The sequence below is a fragment of the Streptopelia decaocto genome, assembly GCF_964273445.1.
Source record: "Streptopelia decaocto genome assembly, chromosome: 1".
NCBI lineage: Eukaryota > Metazoa > Chordata > Aves > Columbiformes > Columbidae > Streptopelia > Streptopelia decaocto.
Genome location: NC_138663.1, coordinates 157,302,928 through 157,327,664, shown reverse-complemented (window position 1 = coordinate 157,327,664; position 24,737 = coordinate 157,302,928). Strand labels below are relative to the sequence as shown.

Sequence of the window (24,737 nt, the reverse complement as noted above, 5' to 3'; positions counted from 1 at the left end):
GTTAGGTGTGAATGAGGCATTAGTGATCTGGAAGTGTACATAAAAAGCACCAGGAAATTCTAAATGCTACAATTGACCCTTGCAGTGCTGCTCTTACCCTAACTGCACCTTAACTAGCAGTTAAAGCTGCTGCCAATGTAAGTATTTGGAACAGGGTAATAATATTTATTATGTGTTTTTAACCACAGTCCATATGGTTAGGCAGTTGAACTAGGTGGTCCTTGTAGGTCCCTTCCAAACTAAATTATTCTCCTTCTCTTCTCTCTCTTCTCTTCTCTTCTTTCTCTTCTCTTCTCTTCTCTTCTCTTCTCTTCTCTTCTCTTCTCTTCTCTTCTCTTCTCTTCTCTTCTCTTCTCTTCTCTTCTCTTCTCTTCTCTTCTCTTCTCTTCTCTTCTCTTCATCAGAATGAGAACGTAATCTTTCCTCTTTATCTTCTACAGACAGACTATGCATTTTGTGTAGAAAAAGTCTAGTCTAGGCAAAAATAACAATAATTAGTATCTTATCAAGTATTAATACCTAAAGGCAATTTCCAGCCTTTCAGTCAGTAACATATGTACTTCAGTTAAGGTTCCAGGGCTGACCAAAGAAATGAAGTTCTCTTCATCTCACAGGGTTGGCTGGCATATGCATTGAGGTATTGGTAGTGAGGTCTTTGTGCTTAGAGGCATTGCTGTTGACAGCAGAGGACTTTGTCTTTTGGGGATCAAGCAAGGCCAAGGCTTAGACGAAAAAAATACTTATAGCATTCACATCTGATTTCTCTTTTCTACAGTGATTAAAAAATAGATATAGTAGTTGGGCTCCTCAAATGGTCTTTAAATGCTAGGTACTCTGGTGGGTTACTTTATAAATACACACCAAATTTACTGCTCCCTCCTGGGTCACTGAGAGAACCTCAAAGACCCGAAGTGTCTGTCTCCTCTGCATCACACATTTGTGTGCACCACTCAGTCTTCTTCCTGAAAAAAAGCATTGGGTAAAACACTGGAAAAAGCTCAAAGAGATGCACACCCTAACACTTAAGTTATGCAAATGGTTAGCAGTGCTTTAAGAGCTGCTGTAGGCAGACAACTATGCTGGTCCTAGGTGTGGCCAGCCTTTTTGCTATAGCTCCAAATCTTCTCTGAGGGAACGTGCAAGGTCTCTGGAAAAGGCACATCCTGTGCCTGGTGGCCTCCTTTGTACTTAGACACTGGAGTAGAGATTGTTTTTAGAGATGGCCCTGGAAGCCCGGGTTGACACTACTTGTTAAATTTTACAGTACTGTGATCTGCGGTTGTCTAATGAGGAAGAAAATACGGGCTACTAACTATTAATAGTAACCATGAATGTGAATACACTGCCCATACACCCAGTCCTCTGGTTTCTCTGGTGTCTCAGGCAAGCATTCAGAGCATGACATCTCTTGATAAAACAAGCATTGCTCTGCTTCTGCTGACCCCTGAGGCCTCCTCCTGAAGCAGAAAACCTGGGGTGCCAATGGGTTTGCAGAAACCCCTTGAGACAACTCCCGGTTTCTCCTAAACTGGGCACCCAGTTTACCAGTCTCTCAGCTGCCGGCGAGGAAACCAATTCCTCATCCAAGGTCAGCAGGGAACGGGATGCCCCTGAGGGCACCTAGGTCGGATGGTCCCCAAAATCCACAGAAAGGGGTGCAGTGCCTCTGCTCCCTCACCCCCGGGGCAGCAGCTCCGGGGAGGAAGGGAGGCCCCACCGCCCCCTCGGAGCCGCCCTCCGCTCCCCCAGCCCGGTTTAACCCTTCCCTCACGCCGCAACCACCTGGGCGCTGCCCGCTCCTTCTGGTGGCCGGGAAGAGGAGGAGGAGAAGGGGGATACCTGGAGCCCCGCGGCACGCACCGGCGCAGGGCGGTGGTCGCTGCTCCTCCTCCTCCCCTACCCGGGGCTGCCCGGGTACCTGCGGCCGGACGGCAGCGCCGAGGCGGGCGGACACGCCGCTCCCCTCCACCGCCGAGGCGAGCTGCCGCCTGCGAACGCTGGAGGGGGCTCTCGGCCGCCTCCTCCCGCCGGCGGCTCCCCCTCCGGGAGGGGGCAGGGTTAGGGGAGGTGCAGCCGCGGCAGCGCGGTGAGCTGCGTTCAGTTCCCGCTCCCCCGGTCTGCAGGCGGCCGCGGGACACCCCCACACCTCTGTCGCCGCCTGCGCCTCTTCTCCTCAGCGCCCGGCCCGGTGGGCTCCCTCCGTTGCAAAGCCGGACATGGCGACCCTGCTCCTGCGAGCCCCCCGCTGTCCTCCTCCCTCCGCCACCGCTCCTGCCGCCGCCTTCTCCTCCTCCTCCCCGTGGAGCTTTTAATGGCTCGGACCTCCGTCGGCCAAGCGCGACTGCTCCTGCACCAGCCGCAGCGAGGAGAGCCCGCGGGAGCCCGGGCAGCCCCATCCCCGCACACGGTAAGGGCAGCACGGCGAACAATGGGGCCGGGCGGGAGCGACAGCGGGTGGTGCCCGCCCCGCCGGGCACCGTGGCGAGGGTTGCGGGGCAGGCGGCGGGACCCTCCCGCGGGGCGGCGAGGGTGTGAGGGAGCCGGGCGACCGGGAGCAACGCCCGCGCCTCCCCCGGCGCTGCCGCCCCCTCCCCGGGCGGTGACAGCCGGAGGGCCGCGCTGCCCGGCGGACACCCCGCGGGCGCCGCTCAGCCCCGCTTAATCCCATTAGTGCGGGTAATCCGCGGGGAGGCACCGCGCCGAACAGCGCCCAGACCGCCTGCCGCCCCCCGCTTCCCTCCGGCCACCGCGGGCGGGCGCAGTCCGAGCGGCAGCGAGGGCGGGCGCTCAACTTGGTGCCTTTTGTTTCACCCCCCGGGCTGTGACCCGGCCCCGGCGACGGGGCGTCCCCGCGGTGCTTGCCCGGCGGCGGGCGGGACGGCCCCGGACGTCCCTGCGGCGGGGCGGGAGCCCTGAGGGAAGGCTCGGTGACGGGCGGACATGGAGGGACTGCTGTCCCCGATGGCCCGGGGAAAGGTTTAGCCCAGGCCGGCAGCCGGCGGAGAGGTGTCGCTCCGGGGGGCCGTGCGAGCCCAGGGCAGCTCGGGGGGCCGGCCCGGGCGGCGGTGGGTGTGGGCGCGGGGTCCCCACTCGGTCCCGGCCGGTGCCGCCCCTCCGGGGGCCCGCAGCGGCCGTTAACGGCCGCGCTGCCCGGTGCTCCGGCCGCCTTCACAGGCAGGGGTGGCTCCGCTCCGGCCTGGCGCTCTCGACGCCTCCGCCGTCGCCTCTGCCCCAGCTGGAAAGTTCGCCACTTTCAGACCCGAGTGTTTCCCGCTCCCCGGTATGATGGGCCTCAAACCGGCATGAACCGCCGGGGAACGTTTTGAGTAAACAGAAATTCATTTTAAAAGTGGGAACTTGTGCGGAGTAGGCCTTACCTGTTGTGATTTGGTGGCTTTTTTCTTGTTCTGTTCTAAAGCGCACACAAACTCTTTGAAGTTGTTTTTTAAAGTTGCCGGATTTGCTTGATTGCTGGCATGAAATAAATGAAATGCGTAGCGTATCTTTTTCGGTCACAGCCTTCTTACCAGGGTTTCCTTCAAAGAGATTTGTCCCTGGAGAGCGGGAAGATGATTGCTGTAAAGGAACAGTTATCGCTTAGCTGTTTTATTCTCTGTATTGCTCAGATACTTCGACTCTTACTCCTTGTGTTGCTTCCAGAATATATTTTTGCAGCAAGCAGCTGATGTTGGAACCAAGCCAACAAAAATAAAATCCTGAAGTAGTCCAGTTAAGAAGAGCCCCAAACATTGTTCCGAATTCAGATATACCCTTTCCTCACTTACAGATGTTTCTGCGAGCAATTGTGGTATCTACCTGATTAGTGGATCTGAGCCTTTTAGAAATGTTCCCGTGTACCAAGAAAGTACAAAATCCTCTTAGCTGAGCCTCACATGTCCGACCTGCCAGGGTCTCGAAACTCTGCGCTGGCTGATGGAACGGGATGGGAATTATGTGTGTGTTGCATCCTGGGGCTTGTAGTTACCTTGAGATGCACCTGGCTGGTGAGCTCTGAGTGTGTGAGGACTGGGCTGTTGATGCTGCCAGGTGAGACCTTGTTGTTCCCTGTTCCCCTGACCTTCCCCAGTATCAGAAGTGTTGGGCGCTGAGTTTTAACAGCCTTGTGGCTCAGGGATCCCACTTAATGTTTTTTTTTGCTTTCTAATTTGGTGCTTCATTCCCTCAGATTGCTCTAGTATTAGGTCGAATCTCTTTCCTTTGTAAATAGCAAAGATGCAGGGTTGTGTGTAATACACTGAATTAACAGCAACTATTTTTGAAAGCTTAGACGTCATTATATGAGCCCAAACTCACTGTAAGTTCTTTTATCCCCACAGACTTCAGTTCAAATGTAGCTGTGGAAGGGATCATTGGTAGTGAGGCCGATTGTCATCATCATGGGAAGGGGTTAGAAAGCTGTATTTCTTTGCTCCTTTTTTTGCTGTATCTTGTGTATAGCACACCAATTAAGTGGTGTGTTGTTTGGTTTTTTCCTTCTGCACTCTGTTTTCCTGAACAAACAAAATAAACTAGGCAAGTAGGCAGAATGTTGAACACACAGTAACACAGGACTTCAAAATGTCAAAAGATGGTAGGAGATTGAATGTGTAATACCAAAGCCTGACTTTTATTTAATGTCTGGGCTTCAAATTGGAAATCCTTTCCTCCTCAACCTCCCCCAGCTGAGACAGTTCATTAGTCATTGTGTAATCAATATCTTAAAACATGCTACTTGTAAACAAACTTTTTGAAAGAAATTTGTGGGTGATAAATGACCAAATGGAAAACACTATTCTAAATGATGGTTTGAAAAAGAAGGACTTGCATTAGGAGATGTATTTCATATTAAAATTCAGATAGAGAATTCTGAATTTATAGAGATATTCGGTACATTTTCTCTTCTGATTTTGGATTAATTTGTCTTAGGAAGAAATCCAAACTTCCACTTAAGAAATTAATATATGATGAAAATTAGCATCTCTTTTTAAAAAATATGAGAATTCTTGACACTGATGAATATGAGGCTGCTGGTGCTGGCAGCTTTTCAGATGGTGTGTGCTTTGTGATGGAGATAAGCAAAATAAATGCTTCTCTGGTTTGAAATATCTTTGCATTAAATCACTGGCTTGCTCTTGAGCATGGATTTCTAAAACGGACTGACTGGTGCAGTGACTCCCAAACTGGGATCTGCCAGGGCACGAAGCTGGGGAAGGTGGTCCGTGGGACCATGTTCTTTTCACAGCGTTTGCCGTGGAAAGTTGGCTGATGGGCAGAGAAACTTCAGGGCTGACAGAGGGCTAAGGAATCACGTGCACACCGCTGGCTGCGGCCCCTCAGGTTTTGCAAGGTGGAAAACTGTCCAGAGAATGACGTCGTATCTTTACTGGTTGTTAATGGTCATCCGTCTCTCTTGAGACTGGAATTTGAAGTGTAGGTCAGTGCTCTGACCTCATCTTCCCGTCTGCTTCGCTTGGGGAAACACAGATCCGCGTCTTGCTGACTGCAGCAGAGATCTGGATCCAGAACTTCACTTCAGTAGAACTGACTCATTTTTTTAAACTTATGCTCGTAATTAGGAAGTATTTTTTGCAGCTGTAGGATTGGGTTGCAAAACCTGATTTTATACTAAAATGAGGTTCTAGTGGATGTTTTCTTCATTTAAACCTCTGTATACGTTTTGGTTGCATTCTATTGCAGAATCAATGTATTTGCAATATACTTTTTATATACCGTGCTGAGATGTTAGTGATAGGGACTATACTTGCTGGGTTTGTTTTCTAGTTTGCTTTTTTTTTTTAATTATTTTTTCATGGTGGTTGTCTGTGCCAGTGTCCTTATTTTATATTGCCTTTTTTTAGGAAAGCATGATAAAAATTCTGTTTATTGAATTTGGGTCCACCAACTTTCTGTGTTTTTTCTGCTGCTTCTTTTAGAAATCATCATGTTTATCTTAAAAGGGCCTTTCCAGACTTAATCCAGACTTAATTTCATGGCCTTGAAAGGTTACAGTTTGGGTTGAAAGTTGTTTTTTTTTGTGCGTGTTGGTTTGGTGTTTTTTGTTTCAGTTTTTTTTTTTGTTTTTTTTTTTTTTGGTTGTTGTTTTGGGTTTTTAGTTTGTCTTTTTTATTTTGTTTTTTCGTTTGTGTGAGGTTTTTGTTGTTTGTTTTGGTGTTTTGTTTTTGTTTGTTGTTTCAAAGTATCATACCTTTCTGACTGGTAAGGTACTGAGTAGATGGTGAAGTTTATAGCTTACAGATGGGCTGCTGAATTAGGGAGAGTAAAGGGCTGACTTGCTTTTCTGGTTATAAAGGCACAGAAGTCAGAGGTATAAAAGGTCATCAGGCTCAGCCAGCTTTGAATTTGTGCAAAATGTCAGTAAATTTGGCCTGCAGAAATGTAGGCGAATCAGACAATTAGGTCAGTCTGTATTGAATGTAGGCACTATCTGTAAAATCAGTTGCAGTGTGATGAGCTTTTTAGCCTTGACTGTAACGATGGGGACTTGATTAAATATTATGAGAAGTGAAAAATACGGTACATCTTTTGGGGGATTTGAGACACTGGGTATGAAACTACTTAAAACTACTTTTTTTTTTTTTTGTGGTCTAGAAATATAAATGGGGGAAATTATTTTTAAAGTTTGGTTGTCGGAAAAGACTTAAGGGAAAAAAGAATGGTAGGTCTGTTAGTTCTCAAATAAAATGGAGCTTTGTTGGTAAAGTTCATGGAGGTGCTAAAGTTCTGTTTTCTGTTGATCTCTGAGGGAACTGTGATTTTTGTAATGTATCCTTGAATGCTCTGCAGTAAAGTCTGTACAGTAAAATCCATTTTTGTGTCACTCTATAAAATGGAGGAAAAAATTTTCTCAAGCCATGGAATCAGGACACTGAGGTTTACAGTAGAAGATTTCTGTACAATACACTTTTGTTACTAGTCAAGAGGAATACTTGCAAGGGGTTGGATGGTATTTTAGTATAAGGCAAAGATGATGTTTCCAGGCTGTGTTTTCTTTCCCAAGTTATAAATTGGGTGTAGTAAAGCCCACTGAAAGGTGGGAGACTGTGTCTCTGAGGCAGCGTTGCTGGTTCCCTTACTTACTGGTGGTGCCCTGCCCATGCAGTGCTCTGCTGCTTGCCATTAAAATAAGGGTTGTTTTTTTTTTTGCTACCTTGGCATCAGTGCTGGAAGTTGCTGGCCCGTGGTACAAAATTTCTCAAATGAGTAGTGATGTTAACTATTATTTCAGTCCCAGTTTCCTTCCAAATTTGTTAACTTGGGTGGCCAAAGTAATGGCGTGGACCTTGCGAGGTGACTGCATTTTCCATAATGAAAGTAGGTTTAGAGGCTATTACACTCCAATTTGACGTGTGATTCTACTGTCTTGTAAGGCTCTTCAAGTTGCCCTTTGAAGCTCTTTCACTCACTGGGTATCTTAACAACAGAAAGGGATATGCTGTGCAACCAAAGGGGAACTTCCCCTTCTCCCCTGAGTTACAGATCTTCCCAAAGCATCTATTTCTATAATACAAAAGGTATTCTGCAACTGGAAAAGTATCATAGGGGCAACTTTGCAGAACAGCTATGACTTCTTGAATAGAGACATTATTAGCAGCCATCCCTGCTTGAAACAACACTGAGTGCAGGTGATGTGCTCCATATATACATAGAGGAAATGGGATCACTGCCTCTGAGACAAGCCCGTCGGGTACCTGGGTTGTTTTGTACAAAACATTGCTAGGGAAGAGCACAGATTTTTGTAGGTCAAAAGATGAGTTGCTGTTAAACTGAAAACCTATTATAGCAGTAATTGGCAAGAAAAGATCCTGTTGGCTGTTTCCTTCTCTGGTCTGGAGCTGCTGCTTCTGCTGGCCACCATTGGCCTTTCTGCAGCTTTCACTCCTGGTTATTGCAGGACCAGTTGTTTGGTTGCTGGTCACTATTAATATAGACAACTACATCTCCTTAATCATGGACCCTTATTTTCAGCCACCTGCACCAGAGGTACAAGTCAAGAAGACATTTGTCAAGTTATTCAAATACCAAATCTGGCACAAAGGGTCTAGCTGCTCAGTAACCTGTGTGCATTTAATTGGCTCTTCCTCATTGTGCATTTTTCTGTTGGTTGCATTCTCTCAAATATTTTTTTTTCTGTGCTTGGATGAAGTACTTGAGCTACAGACATTGTGTGTTCATTTCTTCCATCTCTGAACGTTATTTTTGGACACGTCCCAGCCTCTGTCTCCCCCTGAACAATACTAAAGGTGTTCTGCAGAGACCTTTGCTAGCCCAGCGATGGAGCAGCAGCAGGCTGCTCATTAGTCTTTTATGTCTCTCCTTATCAGTTTTACTGTGAAACTCCCTATCGCTTCGGTTGCACATGTTAGAATAATTAGGCTTCCTGTTCGGCAGGTTTGTATGGCATAGATTTTGGCCTGAAAGTTCAGGGGAGGGGAAGGTTGCTATTAAATTATATGAAATGGCAGGTATGGCTTTGGTAGTTGCCTTTTTTAATTACGAGGTGGGTTTAAAACAGCCTTGCACAAAGAGAGGCAGGAATGCTGAGCAGACTTTCATGCTGCTTATATAGGAGATGTTTTCCGTTGCATTAGTAAATAAGTGAAAATAAATCTTAAAAACAAGCCTCTTTTTAAGAGGAAAAAAGGGGATATGGTCATATTGCTATTGGGTTGGAACAGGGCTTCCCATCATTTCCAGGCTCTGGGAGCACAGCAGGTATCAGATGGGCTTGGAGTGTTTCCCTGGTCACCCTGGTCTTCCTGCAATTATGGGACGGGAGAATGGGGTGTCTTTTGGGGCATGAGGATTATTTTTTTTTTCCTGTTCCTTCATTTGTCTCTCTCTTGTTTCTTGAATTATCCTGGAGTTTGCTGCTGCTTCTGGTTTACCATCAAAGTGAAATGAAATTGATTTGTCTTTGTTTTGTTAATTATCTCCAGTCTTACGATTGCAATAACAGCGATCACAACTTTAAAGGCTCTAGCCAGTCCTTGCTGTGGTATATAACAGTAGTGTCTTTTTCAGATTAAGGAAAAGTATGGTTTGTTTAGTTTGTCCCTTCTGAGATGATTTTTTCAAACGTGAAGGCTAGAAAGCGAGGTAGATCTCTTGTAAAAGTAAGAATCTGCAAAAGTTGTTGTATTTTTTTTCTCAGGAGTTTCCTGTTTTTCAGGGAGTGGTTAGTATTCAGGCTTTTAACACTAAGAAATATATTAAAGGGACAATGAGGGAGAATTCAGTTGCTGTACCTTTTGGACAGTTAACAGTTTGTATAACTTTATGTACAAGGTAGTCTCAGTGCACTGTAGAAGTTACACTTTTTTGTGTGAATCTATAAGATTAGCCTCCTTGGAGGTAAGTTTTGGTCTTTTTATTTGAAGACCTCAGCTCCTATCTTGTGGAACTTCCTCCTGAAAAATCTCTGTTTAGCATTGTGTTTATAAGATCTGAAACCATTAATGCTTACCTTTAACATATTAAATATTCAATAGTTTTGCTGCATTTTAAACAGAAGCATCAGAATGTGCATGTAGGGAGATCAACTGTATGGTTGTGCCATTGTAACAACCTGTGTTGTTCATTAGCCATTTTGTACAGTTTAGCTGAATTAACTGGTGTAATGTGGAGAATAGAATTGTTTAATGTTTTGGTGCAGAGCACCATTTTTCCTGGCATCCTTTGAAACGTTAAGCATAGTTTTCAGTACTATGAAAAATAAAATAGTAAAAACAGTGAAAAGGAATATAAAACAAGCAAAAACTAGAAAATACCTAGAATGTACAGTCAATAAATGCTGAACCTGAAGCTAGCAGAAAATATCCTCAAAAGTGCCTCAATAGTAAATAAATAAATAAAACAAAGACAAAGCAGATGGTGTGATAGTATTGCAGTGGAGAGAAGGGCAAGTGACTCTGCCATTTGAATATAAAGAAGGTTTTAAAAGGCATTCTAATTAAGCGCTGCTCACAGCTCTGCCTTTACTAATAATATTTGAATTTTGAGATAAGTCACAAATGGCTCAATTCCAAGTATATAGGATCTGTTTGCCTAAAACCGGTAAGTTGGAAATGAACTTCTAAGAGAAGAACTTCTAAATGGATCTGTAGGAGAGAAATTGTGGTTGGTAATTTTGTGGGGCAGGTTTTTCCATCTCTCTTTTTCTTTTTTTCATAGTATTTACGATTAAGTCTTGAATGGTAACACTGCCTCTTTGTTTCTGACTATTCTCTGGCTTTGCGTTTGTAAACTGTTAGGCACCTTCAACCATATTAGACAAACAATGAAGCTTAATTAAAAAATAAGTGCTAGATGGAGGAGAGACACAGATCGCTGCAGCTGTTGCTGGAGGTCATCTGCAGCTGCCCGGTCAGCACGTGTGTTGGCTGGGCAGTCACGTAGGTACTGCTCAAAGCAACAGTGGTTTCACGCTGGCTAATTAGCAGTGAGTAATTAGGACAGCATGGAGAGAGGGGTTGGGAAGGCTGGCAGGAGAGGAGATGGGTGGTGGAGCGAGCCATGCAGCAGCTGGCTGAGGGAAGAGTATCAGTTGGGTGGAAACCAATTTTGAGTAGCTCTCTTGGTCACCAGGCGTGAGCACATTTACGTGGTGGCTTTTAGTTAGGGAGGAAGCAGACTTAGCACTCATGAAGCCTGTCCAGAAAGTACAATCTTTATAAGAAAACTTGGCCACATTGACACCAAGCACACTTTCCCGCAGTTATCTGGAAATGCTTCCCATGGCCGTGAAGCAGTGTGTTTTTGTCCAAGGAAGTACCAAAGCGATGGTGTGAGAGCAGGATATCTGCGTGAATTTTACCTCCAGTTGTGTCCAGCTTTTAAAGTGCAAATCAAGGACTATTTCAGATTCTGAACTAAGAAATTATCAATTGGGCAATACCTTGAACATGAGCATTTCTCCCTTAATTGCGTGTACAGTGACTGCACATTAAGGTACCAGAGAAATCATTGGAGCAGTTTATAGTTGTAATAACGCTTCAAGGATCATTTGAAGCAATGGGCGAGCAAATGACACTTGATGGTAGTTCCTTGCTTGAGGAAACCTGACACAGGGAAAGCCATTCCTGTCCTCCTGAATGAAGAGAAATACATGATGGAGGAGAGCTCAGGACTAATAGCGGCATGCTACAAGCGTATGACTGAAAAATTAGCTCACCATTGTGATGGAATAGCATGTATGTATGTGTTTGTACATATTATGAGAAAATGGAGTTCAGAAGTGTTTTCTTTTTCTGGAACCAAATTGTAGACTTTTCGTTTTCCTGTGATTCAAAACCAAACCAAACAAACAAGTCTATATATTCAAGAAAATTCAGACATGTATGTGAAAGCATTAAAGCTGAATGCAGTGTTGTTCTTAATCAAGTATTTGCTTTGACTCCCTTAGATCCGTTGGTAAAATTTATTTAGGCAGTAGGTAAAACTACCAAATTTTCCTTCAGGTTTCCTTTCCTTAAAAGTGAGAGTAATGTTTGAAAATGTGTATTTTGTGTTATTTAAAGTACTTCAAGTGGAAAATAAGCGGTCTGATGAGAACAGCTAATACACAGACAAAGAGTAACCTAATTAAAGCTGAAGTAGTTAGCTGTAGAAATGGTGACCTGTTCGAGTGTGTACTGCAATAGATGGATCTAAGTAACAACTACATTTTCCCTCCCAGTGTAATGTAAAGAAAATAACAAAGAGAGCTAAGTATACTCCTTTATCTCTGGATTTGGATTTTGTGCAAAATCAGTGTGCTATGAGGATATTATCGCTGTAGGATTAGATTATGTCTGTCCTTCCAGAAGGAAGAATTTTTATTTTAGTGTAAACATAACTCAATAGAAAAAATTCTGTCAAGGAGTCTGTGTTCTACTTTTCTGCCTGCTTTTGTCAAAACAAAATGCCCCTTCCAACCTAAACAAAGTTCTTTCTACTTAAAAGCACCCTAAGATTGGTACTGAAGCTTGGGTGTATGCTGTGAAGGGAAAATGGTCGCTATGGTAAATGTGAAATGCTTCTAGAAGTTTTAAAGGCTCGTATCTTTGGCAGTTCTGGGCTAACCTCGAAGGAGAATGAGTTTGAGAGAATGGTGATCTGAGCTTGGTTCCAGCTTGGCAAGGAAAATGTGATTTGGAGACAGGGAAGAGGAAGTTAATCAGAATAACATATCTGGCCCTTGGAGCCTAATGAAATTAATATATGACAATTAATTATAAAGGCAACCTGATAATATATGACAGGATCTGAGAGGATGTTTAAAAATCTGTAACTCCAGGATTTTTCTGCAGAGGAATTCCTGCAGGAGTGGAATAAGAATTTATGCTTTTGTTTTCCCATAGAATACTCGCATTGCATTAAGCAACCCCACTACATTCGGGTGCATGTGTTTCCTCTTGCAATCGAGTGACAATTTGGCTCAACTTGGGAAAGGCTGAAATGCCCGAGAGCTGGATTGCACAGTATCAGCTGGGTAAAAGTTGCCTCAAGTCTTCTGGCACTGTCTGACTTCTGTGAAATAAAATACGCTGCAGCAATTTGTAGTTCTTGTGTGTGTGTGTTAACCAATGATTTAATTTATTCTAAGCATTAACTTGCTTGTTTATGACAAATCCTGGAATAGCCTATTTTTTTTTCATTAGACTTACAGGCTAAATTTAATTGGAAGTTTGTCAGGAGGACAAGCTAGTCTGGTTACTTTTGAATGTGTTTAAAGAAAGTTTCATAACTCCTTCTTTGGTATTCCTCCAGTAAGGCCTGATCTTTTTTTTATCTATGAAGTTTGAAGCTTGAGGGGACAATAAAGACTCAAATCAATTGGAAGTAATTGCAACTAGATCATCAGCATAGTTTTGTTTAATTTACAGTGTTTATTTAGTGCTCTCCCGTTGAGGAAGTTTAATCAGATTCCTCATGCTGTGGGGTACTGCAGGGAGGAATACCAAGGATCTGTCTCCTTGTCTTGAGGATTCTACCTTATGTATATGTAGTTCTGAGTTAGGGAAAAGTTTTTAATATGTGGTGCACCAGCTGGAGTGGTTCCTCTGTAACTGGGCACAGTGACAAGGGGTGGGTGTTTTCTGTGGGGCCAGGCTTGTCCCCCATCGATGCTCTGAATGCTTTGAGAGGGAGGGAATCTGCTTTTACATTAAATCACACAGCAGCATAGGTGAAATAAGCCCTTTGAATGTTAATACAGTGAATACAGCTGTGTTAATACCACTTTTCTGGTATTTTGGAATAGCCAGAGTAACCTCTAGAAGCTGTTGTACTTCTTGTTGAAACGTGCTGTTGCGCTGCTCAGCTCTGAGGGCTCTGTTGGTGGAGCCTGGTGCAATAATTACGCTGTGCAGAGCTGCAGTGCTTAACCCCCAAATCTGAGAGTGTGCAGGCTATGGGGCAGCTTCAGGCTGCTTTCTTCAGGGAATAAGATTTGATGGGGACAGCTGAAAAGCAAAAGTCCTGACCTTTGAACGCATGGAATGTCGCAGGGGATTATCCTTACCCAATACGCAATTAGTTCATGTTAGAGGGAAGAACAGTAACCCGTTTCTTTGTGCCTGTTTCTTTTATCTACCCTTTATTTCCTACTTCTTTCCCCTCCTCAAAATTCCCGTACTCATATAAGCTCAGCATTTTAGCAGTGTTTATGTTTCTTTTTTTTTTTTTTTTTCCAATTCACTAATAAGACTGAATTTCTTTCTGGGCAAAAGATAAACATGACATAAATCGAGGTTCTGTGAGTCTATTTCTGCACATCATGGGTGCTGCTGTTGGCAGTCCTGGGAAGAACCATTCCTCTCGTCTTAGTTTTAACGACAGTTTGTGAGAAAAAATAAACCAAACAATACTGTTGCCATTGCAAGGCTGAGATTAGGGAAATGTATTTAATCCCTAGAAATTAATGAATATCTGGCTTTTCTTTTTGAAACAAAGGGCAAAGAGTCTGCAGTCTGAATGATTCCTTTAATGAAGGTGGGATATTACTTCTATCAGGTTTTTGGGTAGTTAGAATTATTTAGTGTTCTCCAAACCTGGCCATATTAATTATTTGTGCAATATTTACTTGTTTTTCCTTCTTGAATTCTATGCAAGTTTTTATTTCCCAAACCTTTTTAAAAATGCAGTTTCTATCTGTGACAGCATTCCATAGTAATTGATAAGGTAAATGTGATGGAAGGACACATTGTTGATGTTTTGTAAAGTTTCAGTAAGCTTATAGCCAGAACTGTTGCTGGTATAAAGTCCTGGAACTTGTTAGCTGTTCATTTACATCTTTAGCTGAAGTGTAAGTATGTAAGTTTTGAGTAATATTCTTTTTCCATTAGTCTTACAGCTTTCTTAACATTAAGGAAGCAATGCAAGTCTTTGGAGATTCATCTGGAGTTTTGATAGCCTGATAAAACTAAGGGGGTTTTTTGTTTGGTTGGTTTTGTTGGTGTGGTTTTTTTGTTTGTTTGTTTTTTTGGCACAAAGCCCTTAAATGCTGGAACGGATCTTGTGTACGATTTAGAAAGACTGCAAATGGCAAGCCCAGTATTGGACAGCTATCTTGATGGATTTGTTAAAAGCTTTTTTTTCCCCTTCTCCCCTGTGGCAAAATAGTTAGCTAAAGATTTTCTTTGTGATCATCACAAGGTTTGAATTTAGGATGATTTTTAAATTCTGTGCTTTGTCATGTAAGTTTTATATACGCTTTGTTCTGTACCATATGGTTGAGAAAGAAAACCTTTAAGAAACATGCACTGATTGTAAGACAGTTATCAACTATTAATTGACTATTAAAAGAATCTGACTATTAATGCCCCTGATCTATTTGTTTATTTATTTTATTAATTCATTTTCCACTAAGAGAAATCCATCTTTTTTTTTTTTTTCTTTCACATGGCTTTGCATATCAGTATCCCTGTCATTTAACAGACTAGGCACCTTGAACAGTAAAGACCCATTTTACTCTGTAATGTACAGGACCTTATATTCTGACTGGTAATTACCTTGATGTTAACTCCTTCAGTTTTTGTTCAGTGGTTTGTTGGATGAGGTTCCTGTTGTTTCCATTGCTTGCAGAGCTGTATTTTCACTGATTGACTGAAGAAGTTGTTTTAGGTAACTACAGGCTTGAGCCAGGATTTGTATGAATCTTGGCAATGGTCCTTAATTGTCTTTTTTGTATCCGTAATCTGATTCAAGGGTGCTCCCTATAAGGACTGATGTTTTTGTTCAGGCTTCCTTCAGATGTCTTAACTACCACTGCTTCCATTAAAAGAAAAAAAAAAACAACAAATGAAAATCTACTCCACAGTTTATGATGTTACTGTTGGGGATCTTTCCTGCTAGTAAACCGGCCTGTCTAAAACTGATCTAATTCTTCCCTGAATCTTCAAATTTCTCACTCAACTTGCAGATCGTATTGCTGATTTGTTGCTACACTGTATTATCCTGCAAACAGTTTGTTCCCTGGCTGCTCTGCTCTGGCGGTCTCCTTGGTTCCCCAGGAAGCTTTTGTTCTGCTCAGGGTCAACCAGTCCTCATAGAGAGAATTGCCTGCAGGATGGAGCCCTTCAGGAGAACTCACTGCGCAGGGGTTTGTCTTCATTGCCGTTCCAGAAGGATCGTGTTAAAGATCCTAGTTCCTGGACCAGTTAGATACTGGACCAGTAGATCTGTCGGTGTCTCTCTTTGCTTCTGAATTTTAGTATGTCTTCTCTAGCTACTATCTTTTGTATCATGTAAAATATATGTTTGTTTTATTGAAATATAATTACTCATTATTTTTATTCTGACCTAGAGGAGTTTGTGATTAATAACCTCAAGGTTCCCTTTTGTTACCATGTACTTAGTCATTTTATCTGTGTTAGTAAGGCATGATGACCTTTTTTGGTTAGTATGTCTGGTTTTTGAGCTGAAGGATGATAGCAGAAGTGTGTCTTGGAATTTCTTGGGTATGCTAGAGACAAAAAAGGGGAGTAAAATACCAGAAATGTTAGTGGAGGGTGGATTCTGTTCTGTAAGTTGCTAGAAGTGTGTTAGACTATGAAAACTTGAAAGCATCACCATTGTTTTTAAAAACTGTCCGTAATAAGGAGTTCATTTTTATACTTCTTATCATCCTAAGAGTCTTCAAGGAAGCCTGACTTAGCTACGGGAATTCAGTATGGTTCTACTATGCCGTACATCCATTAACAGAGATTCTCTACTGCGTACTCCTTACTGATGGAGACAGCCACTAATTTGTTTTTATTAGATGAATGCAACTTTGAAGACTCCTCGCTGAATGAATCCATTAAGAGAGCTGTCTAAAGGATATCCCATTTTTGCAGAACATACAAAAAGTCAGAGTCACTTTGCAAGCTGAGGGCTGTGGTAACATACTATTTATTTCCCTTAAAGCAATACTGCATGTGGCTGTTCTGCTGGTTCTTCATGCTTACAATTTTCTAATTGGGGGTAAAATACTTTAAAAGGATTGACTAATCATACCCATACTTTTAAAAATTACATTATCTTCCAATAAAATAAAATATCATTTTTTCCATAGCAAGATCTGACAACTTCATAGGCAGTTATTTATCCTTTTCCCAATCTAAAGCACTTCAGGCAGTTTAGAACCGACCCCTAGCCTCCCGAAGTGTATACATAGTATTCCCTGACTGCTAACTAGTCCTAGTAATTTCAACACTTGTGCTTTCTTGCAAGAAAGGTGAAAATGTCAGGTTTGTGACTCTGTCTGCTTTGTTTGGTAACAACCTCAGTGATTTTTGTAGCAGTTTTATTTAAACTTGGTGAACAAAGAAGTGTAATTCACGTAGAGGCTGAACTTTTTGAGGCAGTGATACAGAAAAAACTCTGTAGACTGGGTAAATGGAGATGTAACCCAGGATCCACCAGAGCAAACCTAGGAGATAATGTGGATGGTGACACTGCAGGGTTTGGCCTTGCACAGAGCTGATAACCGCAGGGTAGGAACAGTTTATGCTCTGGCCATGGGATGCTCATGCTGACCTTTCTGCATTGCACTGGCTGAGAATAGTGTGGGCTTCCCAAGCGTGCCAGAGGTGATCTGGGGAAATCTTACTGGGAGAAGGGAAGAACTAGGGCTTGTTAAATGCTGGCATATAGTGTTGTATGAGGCCTTTTTCTTTCATTCCCCCCCCCCCCCCCCCCATAGTCCTGTACTGCAAAGATTGTGTTGGTAGATTTTAAGGATTGTGGTACAGTTACTGAGCAAAATGAGTTCTATTTCTGTAACCTGTAACAGCAAGTAGAGTTTAGCAAAATTATTGCCAGGCTAGAAAATAAATAGACTGGTTTATATTTAAGAGTTTATTTTAGCATAGTTAGAACTTCAGAACCATTCTGGTGTGAACCTTTTATTCTACATACGAGTTGCTGTGTGCAGCTGGGATGCTTTCATGTGTTCCAGGGATTTCTCATACCTCCCGCAAAGTGTTACCCCAGCTGGTCAGTTAAAACTCGCAGTTGGTACCATAGCCATTATCTCCTCTTTAGTACCATTTTATGAATACTTGAAAAGTTGGTATAACTTGCATCTGTATAGCCTTCTCTTGATTTTTGCAGAAACATCACTTCTTTTCAGGCAGAGATATTCCACGTGGCATTTCTTGGAGAGGCAGAAGGGAAAAGGGGCTTCCATGTCTCTCTTTAGGTAAATGGTCTCTCTTCCAACACCTACTTTTTCTGTGCTTGATTCCTTGATAATCGTCTCACTTAGAGCATCCTTTGTGGCAGTGAGCCACCGAGATTGGTGTTCTTTAGCTGCATGCAACTTGAAATTCAGCCTCTACTTGTAAGGAAACAGAAACTGAGCCGCATTTTTATTTCTGTAACCTTTCAAAATTTCAAGATGTAGAAACATCGGAACTGTTATGATTTCTTTCCAAGGCAGGGGAGAAACACCCCTCTTTCTAAAGCATTCCAGCATGCTTACGGGCTATTTTTGCATAGATGGATTGAGAATCTCCTGTAGCATAAAACAGAATCATCAAATGGTTGAGGTTGGAAGGGACCTCTGGAGATCATTTAGTCCAACCCACCCGCTAAAGCAGGTTCACTCAGAGTAGATCACACAGGAATGTGTCCAGGTGGGTTTTGAATGTCTCCAGAGAAGGAGACTCCACAACCTCTCTGGGCAGCCTGTTCCAGTGCTCTGGCACTCACACAGTAAAGATGTTTCTCCTCATGTTTAGATGGAACCTCCTGTGCTTCAGTCTGTGCCCATTGCCCCTTATCCTGTCATTGGGCACCACTGAAAGGAGCTTGGTCCCATCCTCTTGACACCTACCCTTGAGATATTTATAGCATAAATAAGGTCTCTTCTCAGCTTTTTCTTCTCCAGGCTGAACAGGCCCAGCTCTCTCAGTGTCTCCTCATAAGAAAGATGCTCCAGGCCCCTCATCACCTTTGTAGCCCACCGCTGGACTCCCTCCAGCAATTCCTTGTCATTAAACTGGGGAGCCCAGAACCAGACACAGTACTCCAGAAGGCTGTTCATTTACAGTCATATTCTGGGGCCTGGTTGAGGCAGAGTTTGGGTTTTGTGGCCACTGCACGTTATGTCCCTGCGTGTGCTTCTCTGGAGCCCCGTGAGAGTCTGGGACTCTGCTGGGGTGGCCTGGTGGCTGCTGTGCCCTCCCTGCCACAGCCACACGGGTTTGGAGAGAGCCAAAACGGGGATCTGGGAAAGCACCGAGACACTGGCAAAGAAAATGCTGAACTTCTTCATTGCATTTTCTTTAAATAGTAATGAGAGGTCAGACCTCGAATGCTGGCAGCAGTCTGCTAGTACTTCATCAGGATTTTGAGTAAAGTTGTTTCAGTTTGGAAGGAACAACTTGGAAACGTTAATTTAAAATCTGTAGCGTGAGGTGGCTGCAACATCTAATATAGAGCTTGTGAAGCAGCAAAGCTCTGTATGATAACTAGGTTGGAACCAGGGTGGATAAAAAGGATGTGAACGTCTGTTTAAAAAAAACCCTTTCCTGTTCAGTATAAGAATGGCAAATTAAATGTGAACCATGATAACTACTTTTGGGAAGGCCTTACCCATACCTGCTATTTTCACTTAAATAAAACACTTGATATCAGTGGCTCCTTAAATGAAGTAGGTCAAATGATGCACCTTTTGTATTGTCATTTATCATATACATTCTGTACAGTCATTTAAAATACATAACAGGGAGCTACCCTTTAAATTTTTTAGATCTCTGTTTTAGTGTCTTTATGCTGGATGAAGCTCTGCTTTTTTACATTTTTCCAAGCGTAAGTACTTTTCATTTTTTGAGAAGCAGAAAAGCTTTTGAATTATGTGTTTGCTTTCAATTTAGCTACCAGATGCAGAGAGGATATTTTCTTTTTGAATAAGCTCAGCACTGAGAACTCATCTGGGAGCTCAGAAAGTAGGAAAGTGTTTTCTTCTTCCTTTGTCCCTTTTCATCTTTGAACAAAATCAGATGGGAGAAAATTAGGATTATGTGCATTAAAGCTTGAAGCACACAAAGAATTCCAGGTATCTAACTGAAGGCATCATTCAAATTAGGTATCTCACAGGCTTAGTGTTTTTCAGATAACTAATAGAATTTCTTCATGTTTCAGTAAATCTGACTATTAGTGAATTGAAAAATTAATTATGGTCACCAGATCTTAATCTCTGCATTGTATAATGAATCACTCTCCTTTAAATAGCAGTCTTGTTTGTGGTAAAGTTGTGGTGTTTTTTTCATTTTCTGATGCATTTTTAGGGTGACTTTTAAGACATCTTAGTGGCTTAAGTTTAGCTCCTTCTGAATGCAGTGCATTGAAAGCTATAGTAAAATTGGCACGTCAGTATAAAGAAGCAAATCCACTGCTGATTTCTAAGACAAGAGGTATAAAAGCAATAAAAATAAACAAGACTTTATAACACTTAGAAAAAAATGTGTCAATATTGTATAACCTGCTGGTTATGGAAAAAGAGGTATCAATGTAGATGTGAAGACTATAACTGCAAATGAAGCTTTGAGATTTATCAACTGATAGAAATGAAAATGACAAAAGCAATTTTAACATAAGGTTTTGTGCTCACTAATGTGTTTACTTTCCAATAATTACTTAAGCCATCTGTTTCATCTTTCATTTGGACCATAAAATTTATCTAAAAATACTTCAAAAATAGTCTTATGCTGTCTTTGTTTCATGTAATAGTAGAGCATGTATTCAGTCATGGAGGAGAGTCAAGAGGAACCCTGCCAAGCTGCAGACTACAACATAACTTTATCTTAAAGGCTGAAGGACAGATAGAAAGAAAAGCTTTTTTGTTATGACTTGCACTTTGCTGCAGAAAAATGACTAGTTATTTCCAAACAAGGCCCATGTATTTGGTTTACATGGCAAGGTTTTGGTAGTTGTGGGGGGCTGCAGGGGTGGCTTCTGTGAGAAGTTACTAGAAGCTTCCCCCATGTCCCATGGAGCCAATGCCAACTGGCTCCAAGGTGGACCTGCTGCTGGCCAAGGCCAAGCCCATCAGTAACGGCCGTAGCACCGCTGAGATAACACAGTTAAGAAGAGGGGAAAAACTGCTTGTCAACAGCCGCTGGAGAGAGGAGTGAGAACATGTGAGAGAAACAGCCCTGCAGCCTCTCAGGTCAGTGAAGGAGGGGCAGGAGGTGCTGCAGGCACCAGAGCAGAGATTCAACTGCAGCCCATGGTGCAGCCCATGGTGAGGCCACCTGTCCCCCTGCAGCCCATGGAGCTCCATGGTGGAGCAGAGATCCACCTGCAGCCTGTGGAGAACCCCACACCAGAGCAGGTGGATGCCCAGAGGAGGCTGTTGACCCTGTGGGAAGCCCACGCTGAAGCAGGGTCCTGGCGGGACCTGTGGCCCCATGGAGAGAGGAGCCCAGGCTGGAGCAGGTTTGCTGGCAGCACTTGTGACCCCACAGGGGACTCAGGCTGGAGCAGTCTGTTCCTGAAGGACTGCACCCTGCGGAAGGGACCCACACTGGGGCGGTTCATGAAGAACTGCAGCCTGTGGGAAGGACTCATTTTGGAGAAGCTCGTGGAGAACTGTCTCCTGTGGGAGGGACCCCAGGCTGGAGGAGGGGAAGAGTGTGAGAAGTCCTCCCCCTGAGGAAGAAGAAATGGCAGAAACAAGGTGTGATGAACTGAACACACCTCCCATTCCCTATCCCCCTGCGCTGCTGGTGGGGAGGAGGTAGAGAAAATCAGGAGCAATGTTAAGCCCAGGAAGAAGGGAGGGCTGTGGGGAAGGAGTTTTAAGATTTAGTTTTTATTTCTCATTATCCTGCTCTGATTTGATTGGTATAATAATAAAATAAACTGATTTCCCCAAGTTGAGTCTGTTTTGCCTGTGACAGTAGCTGATGAATGATCTCTCTGGTCATTATCTTGACCCTCCAGCCTTTTGCTGCTTATTTTCTCTCTCCTCTCCAGCTGAGGATGGGAAGTGATAGAGCAGCTTTGATGGGCATCCGACATCCAGCCAGAGGCAACTCACCAGATACTGCTACTAGTCCTGGTCTGGGAAAAGAATAGAATATTTTCAGTTGGAAGTGACATACAATGATTATGAGATGTATGAGCGTCACATACTTTCTGTGTGCTTGTCTGTGTTTGAGAGATTTTTCACCTCATTTTCCCTTGCAGACTGATAGTGTACTCAGATGAAATTTCTCTCCCCTATACTTGTGAATTTGAATTTCCTGCCATTTCACATGTTGTGGGGAGAATAAAATAACCTGCAAGCAGATCCTCCCAAGCACAATTCCTGGAAATTGTACACTGTTGTGGGCATGTTTATTTTCTACTTGTCTCCTTGCTGTGATAACCTCAAATTTTGAGGAAGGGAGCAGACAGTTTATTTAAAAACCTGTTATAGCAAAAAATCATTTACATAAGCAACAGCAGATCCCTTCAAGTTGCTGAATTTTCTTTTCCTTTGCAGACACTATGGAGAGTTTTTCTGTGAGTCTGACCAAAGGATACCTGGAGTCTAGAGCTACATTACTCTGTAGTGTTAGACTTCTTCAGCAGAGACAAGGCTGAAAACAAACTCAAAATCAAATAATCTCATATGTGCTGAAAGGAACTGAAAAGGGCTATACGTGAACTTTCCTTTTTGGAGTGGTCAGGAGCTCAGTCTAGTCTTCAGGCTCCATTTTTGTTTGTAGTCCAAAGCTACTTTGCCTTCAGGACTTAGTGAAGTTAAAGGATAAAGAATTGGTCTTGGTGATGTGATGGAGCTTTGCAGTGTTTTTTCATGCCCCCCTTCTGCTCCCTTCCCCCAGCTGCTCCCCTTGTGGTTACATCCAAGCCTTAACTTTACATTATTGAGACTTTTTTCATTTTTGCTTGGATACTAGTTGGACACTTTGCACAGATATGTCTATTGACCTCCCTTCACAATATGAAAACTTAAGCACTTCCTCCTTCTGCGATTTGATCTAGAAGGAATACTCATACTGGTGGCAGTGGTTCCCAGAACATTAATCTTTGATTTATGGGTAGTCACAGACCCTCCCAAAGACAACTGGAATGACAATAGCTTTCCATTTGGGTTAATTGAGGGAGCAGTTAAATACCCTTTTGTTTAGGTGAGACAATAGCTTCAGAAATACTTTTTTTCTTAGCAATGGTCTTGTGAGACCAAACACAAAGACTTGTGCTGAGCAGTTAGAGCACTGCTGGTGGTTGGCTTCATTGTCTGACTCCTTGACTCAGATTCCTGAACAACACAAAGCAGCATATTAAAAATCGTGTCTTTTTATGACAGTGAATGTTATATTACTATAACAAAAAGGATTTAGCAGATTTCCATAGAAAGCTTCATTTGCTACAGCAGTTCGGCTTGCAAAGTGAACCTGGATACAGAGGAGGCTTGTGATTGCAGAGATACCTTGTAGACAACCTGTCTCAAACAGCTACCAGTTTAGAGGAGCAAAGTCTAGAGGTTATATATAGAAACACACAGGGGCAGAAGGTGTAGTACACTCAAAATACCCTTTCAGGAATTAAAACCATGTCAAGAATACATCTGATATTGGGCAAAGGATGACCTATTATGGCAAAGTTTCCTGTTAGTGAGAAGGTTTTGCAGAAAGCTGTGGGGTTTGTTTGAAAAGTGCCAGGATCATAAACTGCTGAAATTGGAAACATGAAAGGAATTTCAGTGGCTGAAAAAAAACCCAGGACAGACAAATATATCTTAACATTAACTTCAAAGGGTCTGTAATACAGAGGAAGTTGTTAAGGCTAATTTTTGACTCTGTGTTTAGTACAAAAGGGGAAGAGTTGGTGCTGAAAGCAGAAGAGCATAGAACAAGGTAATACAAACTGCTGGCCTGAGAAGGAGAAACTGGCCTATTCTTTCTCTCGCAAGATAGTTTTCAACTATCTTCTATTCAGACTAAACAGGTGACCGTACTAATGAGGTCTGTTTTTCATTAATCTGTTATACTTGCCATAAAAATGCCCAGTGGTGGATCCTGTGACGGAATCAGCACGATTCTGGGTGGTAAGAGGAAGTCAGGGGTCAGGACTTCTAATGGCCCATCTCTCTCCAATTGGACTGCTTGGCTAAAAGTGGCCCCAGAAAAATGAAATACTTGCTATTAAATTATTCAGAGTCATATATTCTCTTCTGTATCTAGCACTGGTAAGTTACAGAGTAGTGCCAGTGAAACATTTATGGAGATGTTCCTTGTTCTGTCTATTTGAAAACAAAGCAACGATGCTTTTATTTAAGAAATTGTCTCAGAATTAGTGGGAGCTCAGAGGCATGAAAAGAAAAAAGAGGTATCAGGAGCTAGACTAGAGCTGTAGTCCAAATGCTCCTACAGTTTTGCAGAGATTGTAGATAAGGCAGAGTGTTGTGGGAATACAGTGCTGTCACAAGAGGCAGGGCAGTTATGCGATGTTCATGCTCTGGATGGAGTTGCATTTTGGTGAGATAAGTGCTGCTGGTTTGAAATTATAGTGGAGAAGTAGAGGTGAGTCACCAAATCAGTCATCTTAGTGCCAGTATTGAAATTTGTGGGATAATCACTGAGCTGAGACAACTAAGCCTAAGAACGTGATAAAATAAGCACTAACAGACTTACTGCCATCTGACAAGTGGTGCTAATATCTCAAGGAAGAGTTGACCTCTTCACATAGCAGCATAAGGCATGTCAGTGACTGAGCTTTGTTGTTTAACAAGCTGCTCAGATGTATTTCATATCATGCTATGAGTTACTGTGTTATCTTCTACTGCAGGAAGGAAAGTGTGGGCAACTGTTTTGTTGCAAGTCTGTCATAGGAGCCAGTAGGAACCAGTTATGGTTTTATGTGGAGGTTTATGTGGTCAGCACTGTACAGCTGAGTGCCTCGATGAAGATGATCTCCTGTCTGGCTTTGGTTTGTGTGCAACAGGAAAGCCACCATCCACTGTAGCCGTTATGGGGCAGCTGAAATGGCATTTGAGGCCATGTCGAGGTTTTGATTGCGGGGTGACAATAAAACCATGGCAGATGTATTGTTAACCCCCTCTCTCCTCTCTTCCTCTGCCAATCCTCTCTTCCCTTCCCACCAAGGACAGGCGATCGGGAGGGAAAGAAGGACAGAGAGAAGAAAGTTGGAAAAATTAAAAATGTTTTACTAATGCTACTAATAAGAATAAAGAAAATTATACAAAATATACAAAACTAATCTTGAAAGTCCCAGCAACT

At 42.9% G+C, this 24,737-nt stretch overlaps 1 protein-coding gene across 8 annotated transcripts in view; it reads left to right on the top strand.

The window, feature by feature from the left end:
* Positions 1-2,123: 2,123 nt before the first annotated feature.
* The window catches only part of FARP1 (FERM, ARH/RhoGEF and pleckstrin domain protein 1), a 227,519-nt gene continuing 204,905 nt past the window's right edge, over positions 2,124-24,737 (top strand). For all 8 annotated transcript variants that reach the window (XM_082046994.1, XM_082046993.1, XM_082046990.1 and 5 more), the window contains exon 1: positions 2,124-2,407. The gene's annotated coding sequence lies outside the window, so the exon portion shown is untranslated. The remainder of the gene's footprint in view (positions 2,408-24,737) is intronic.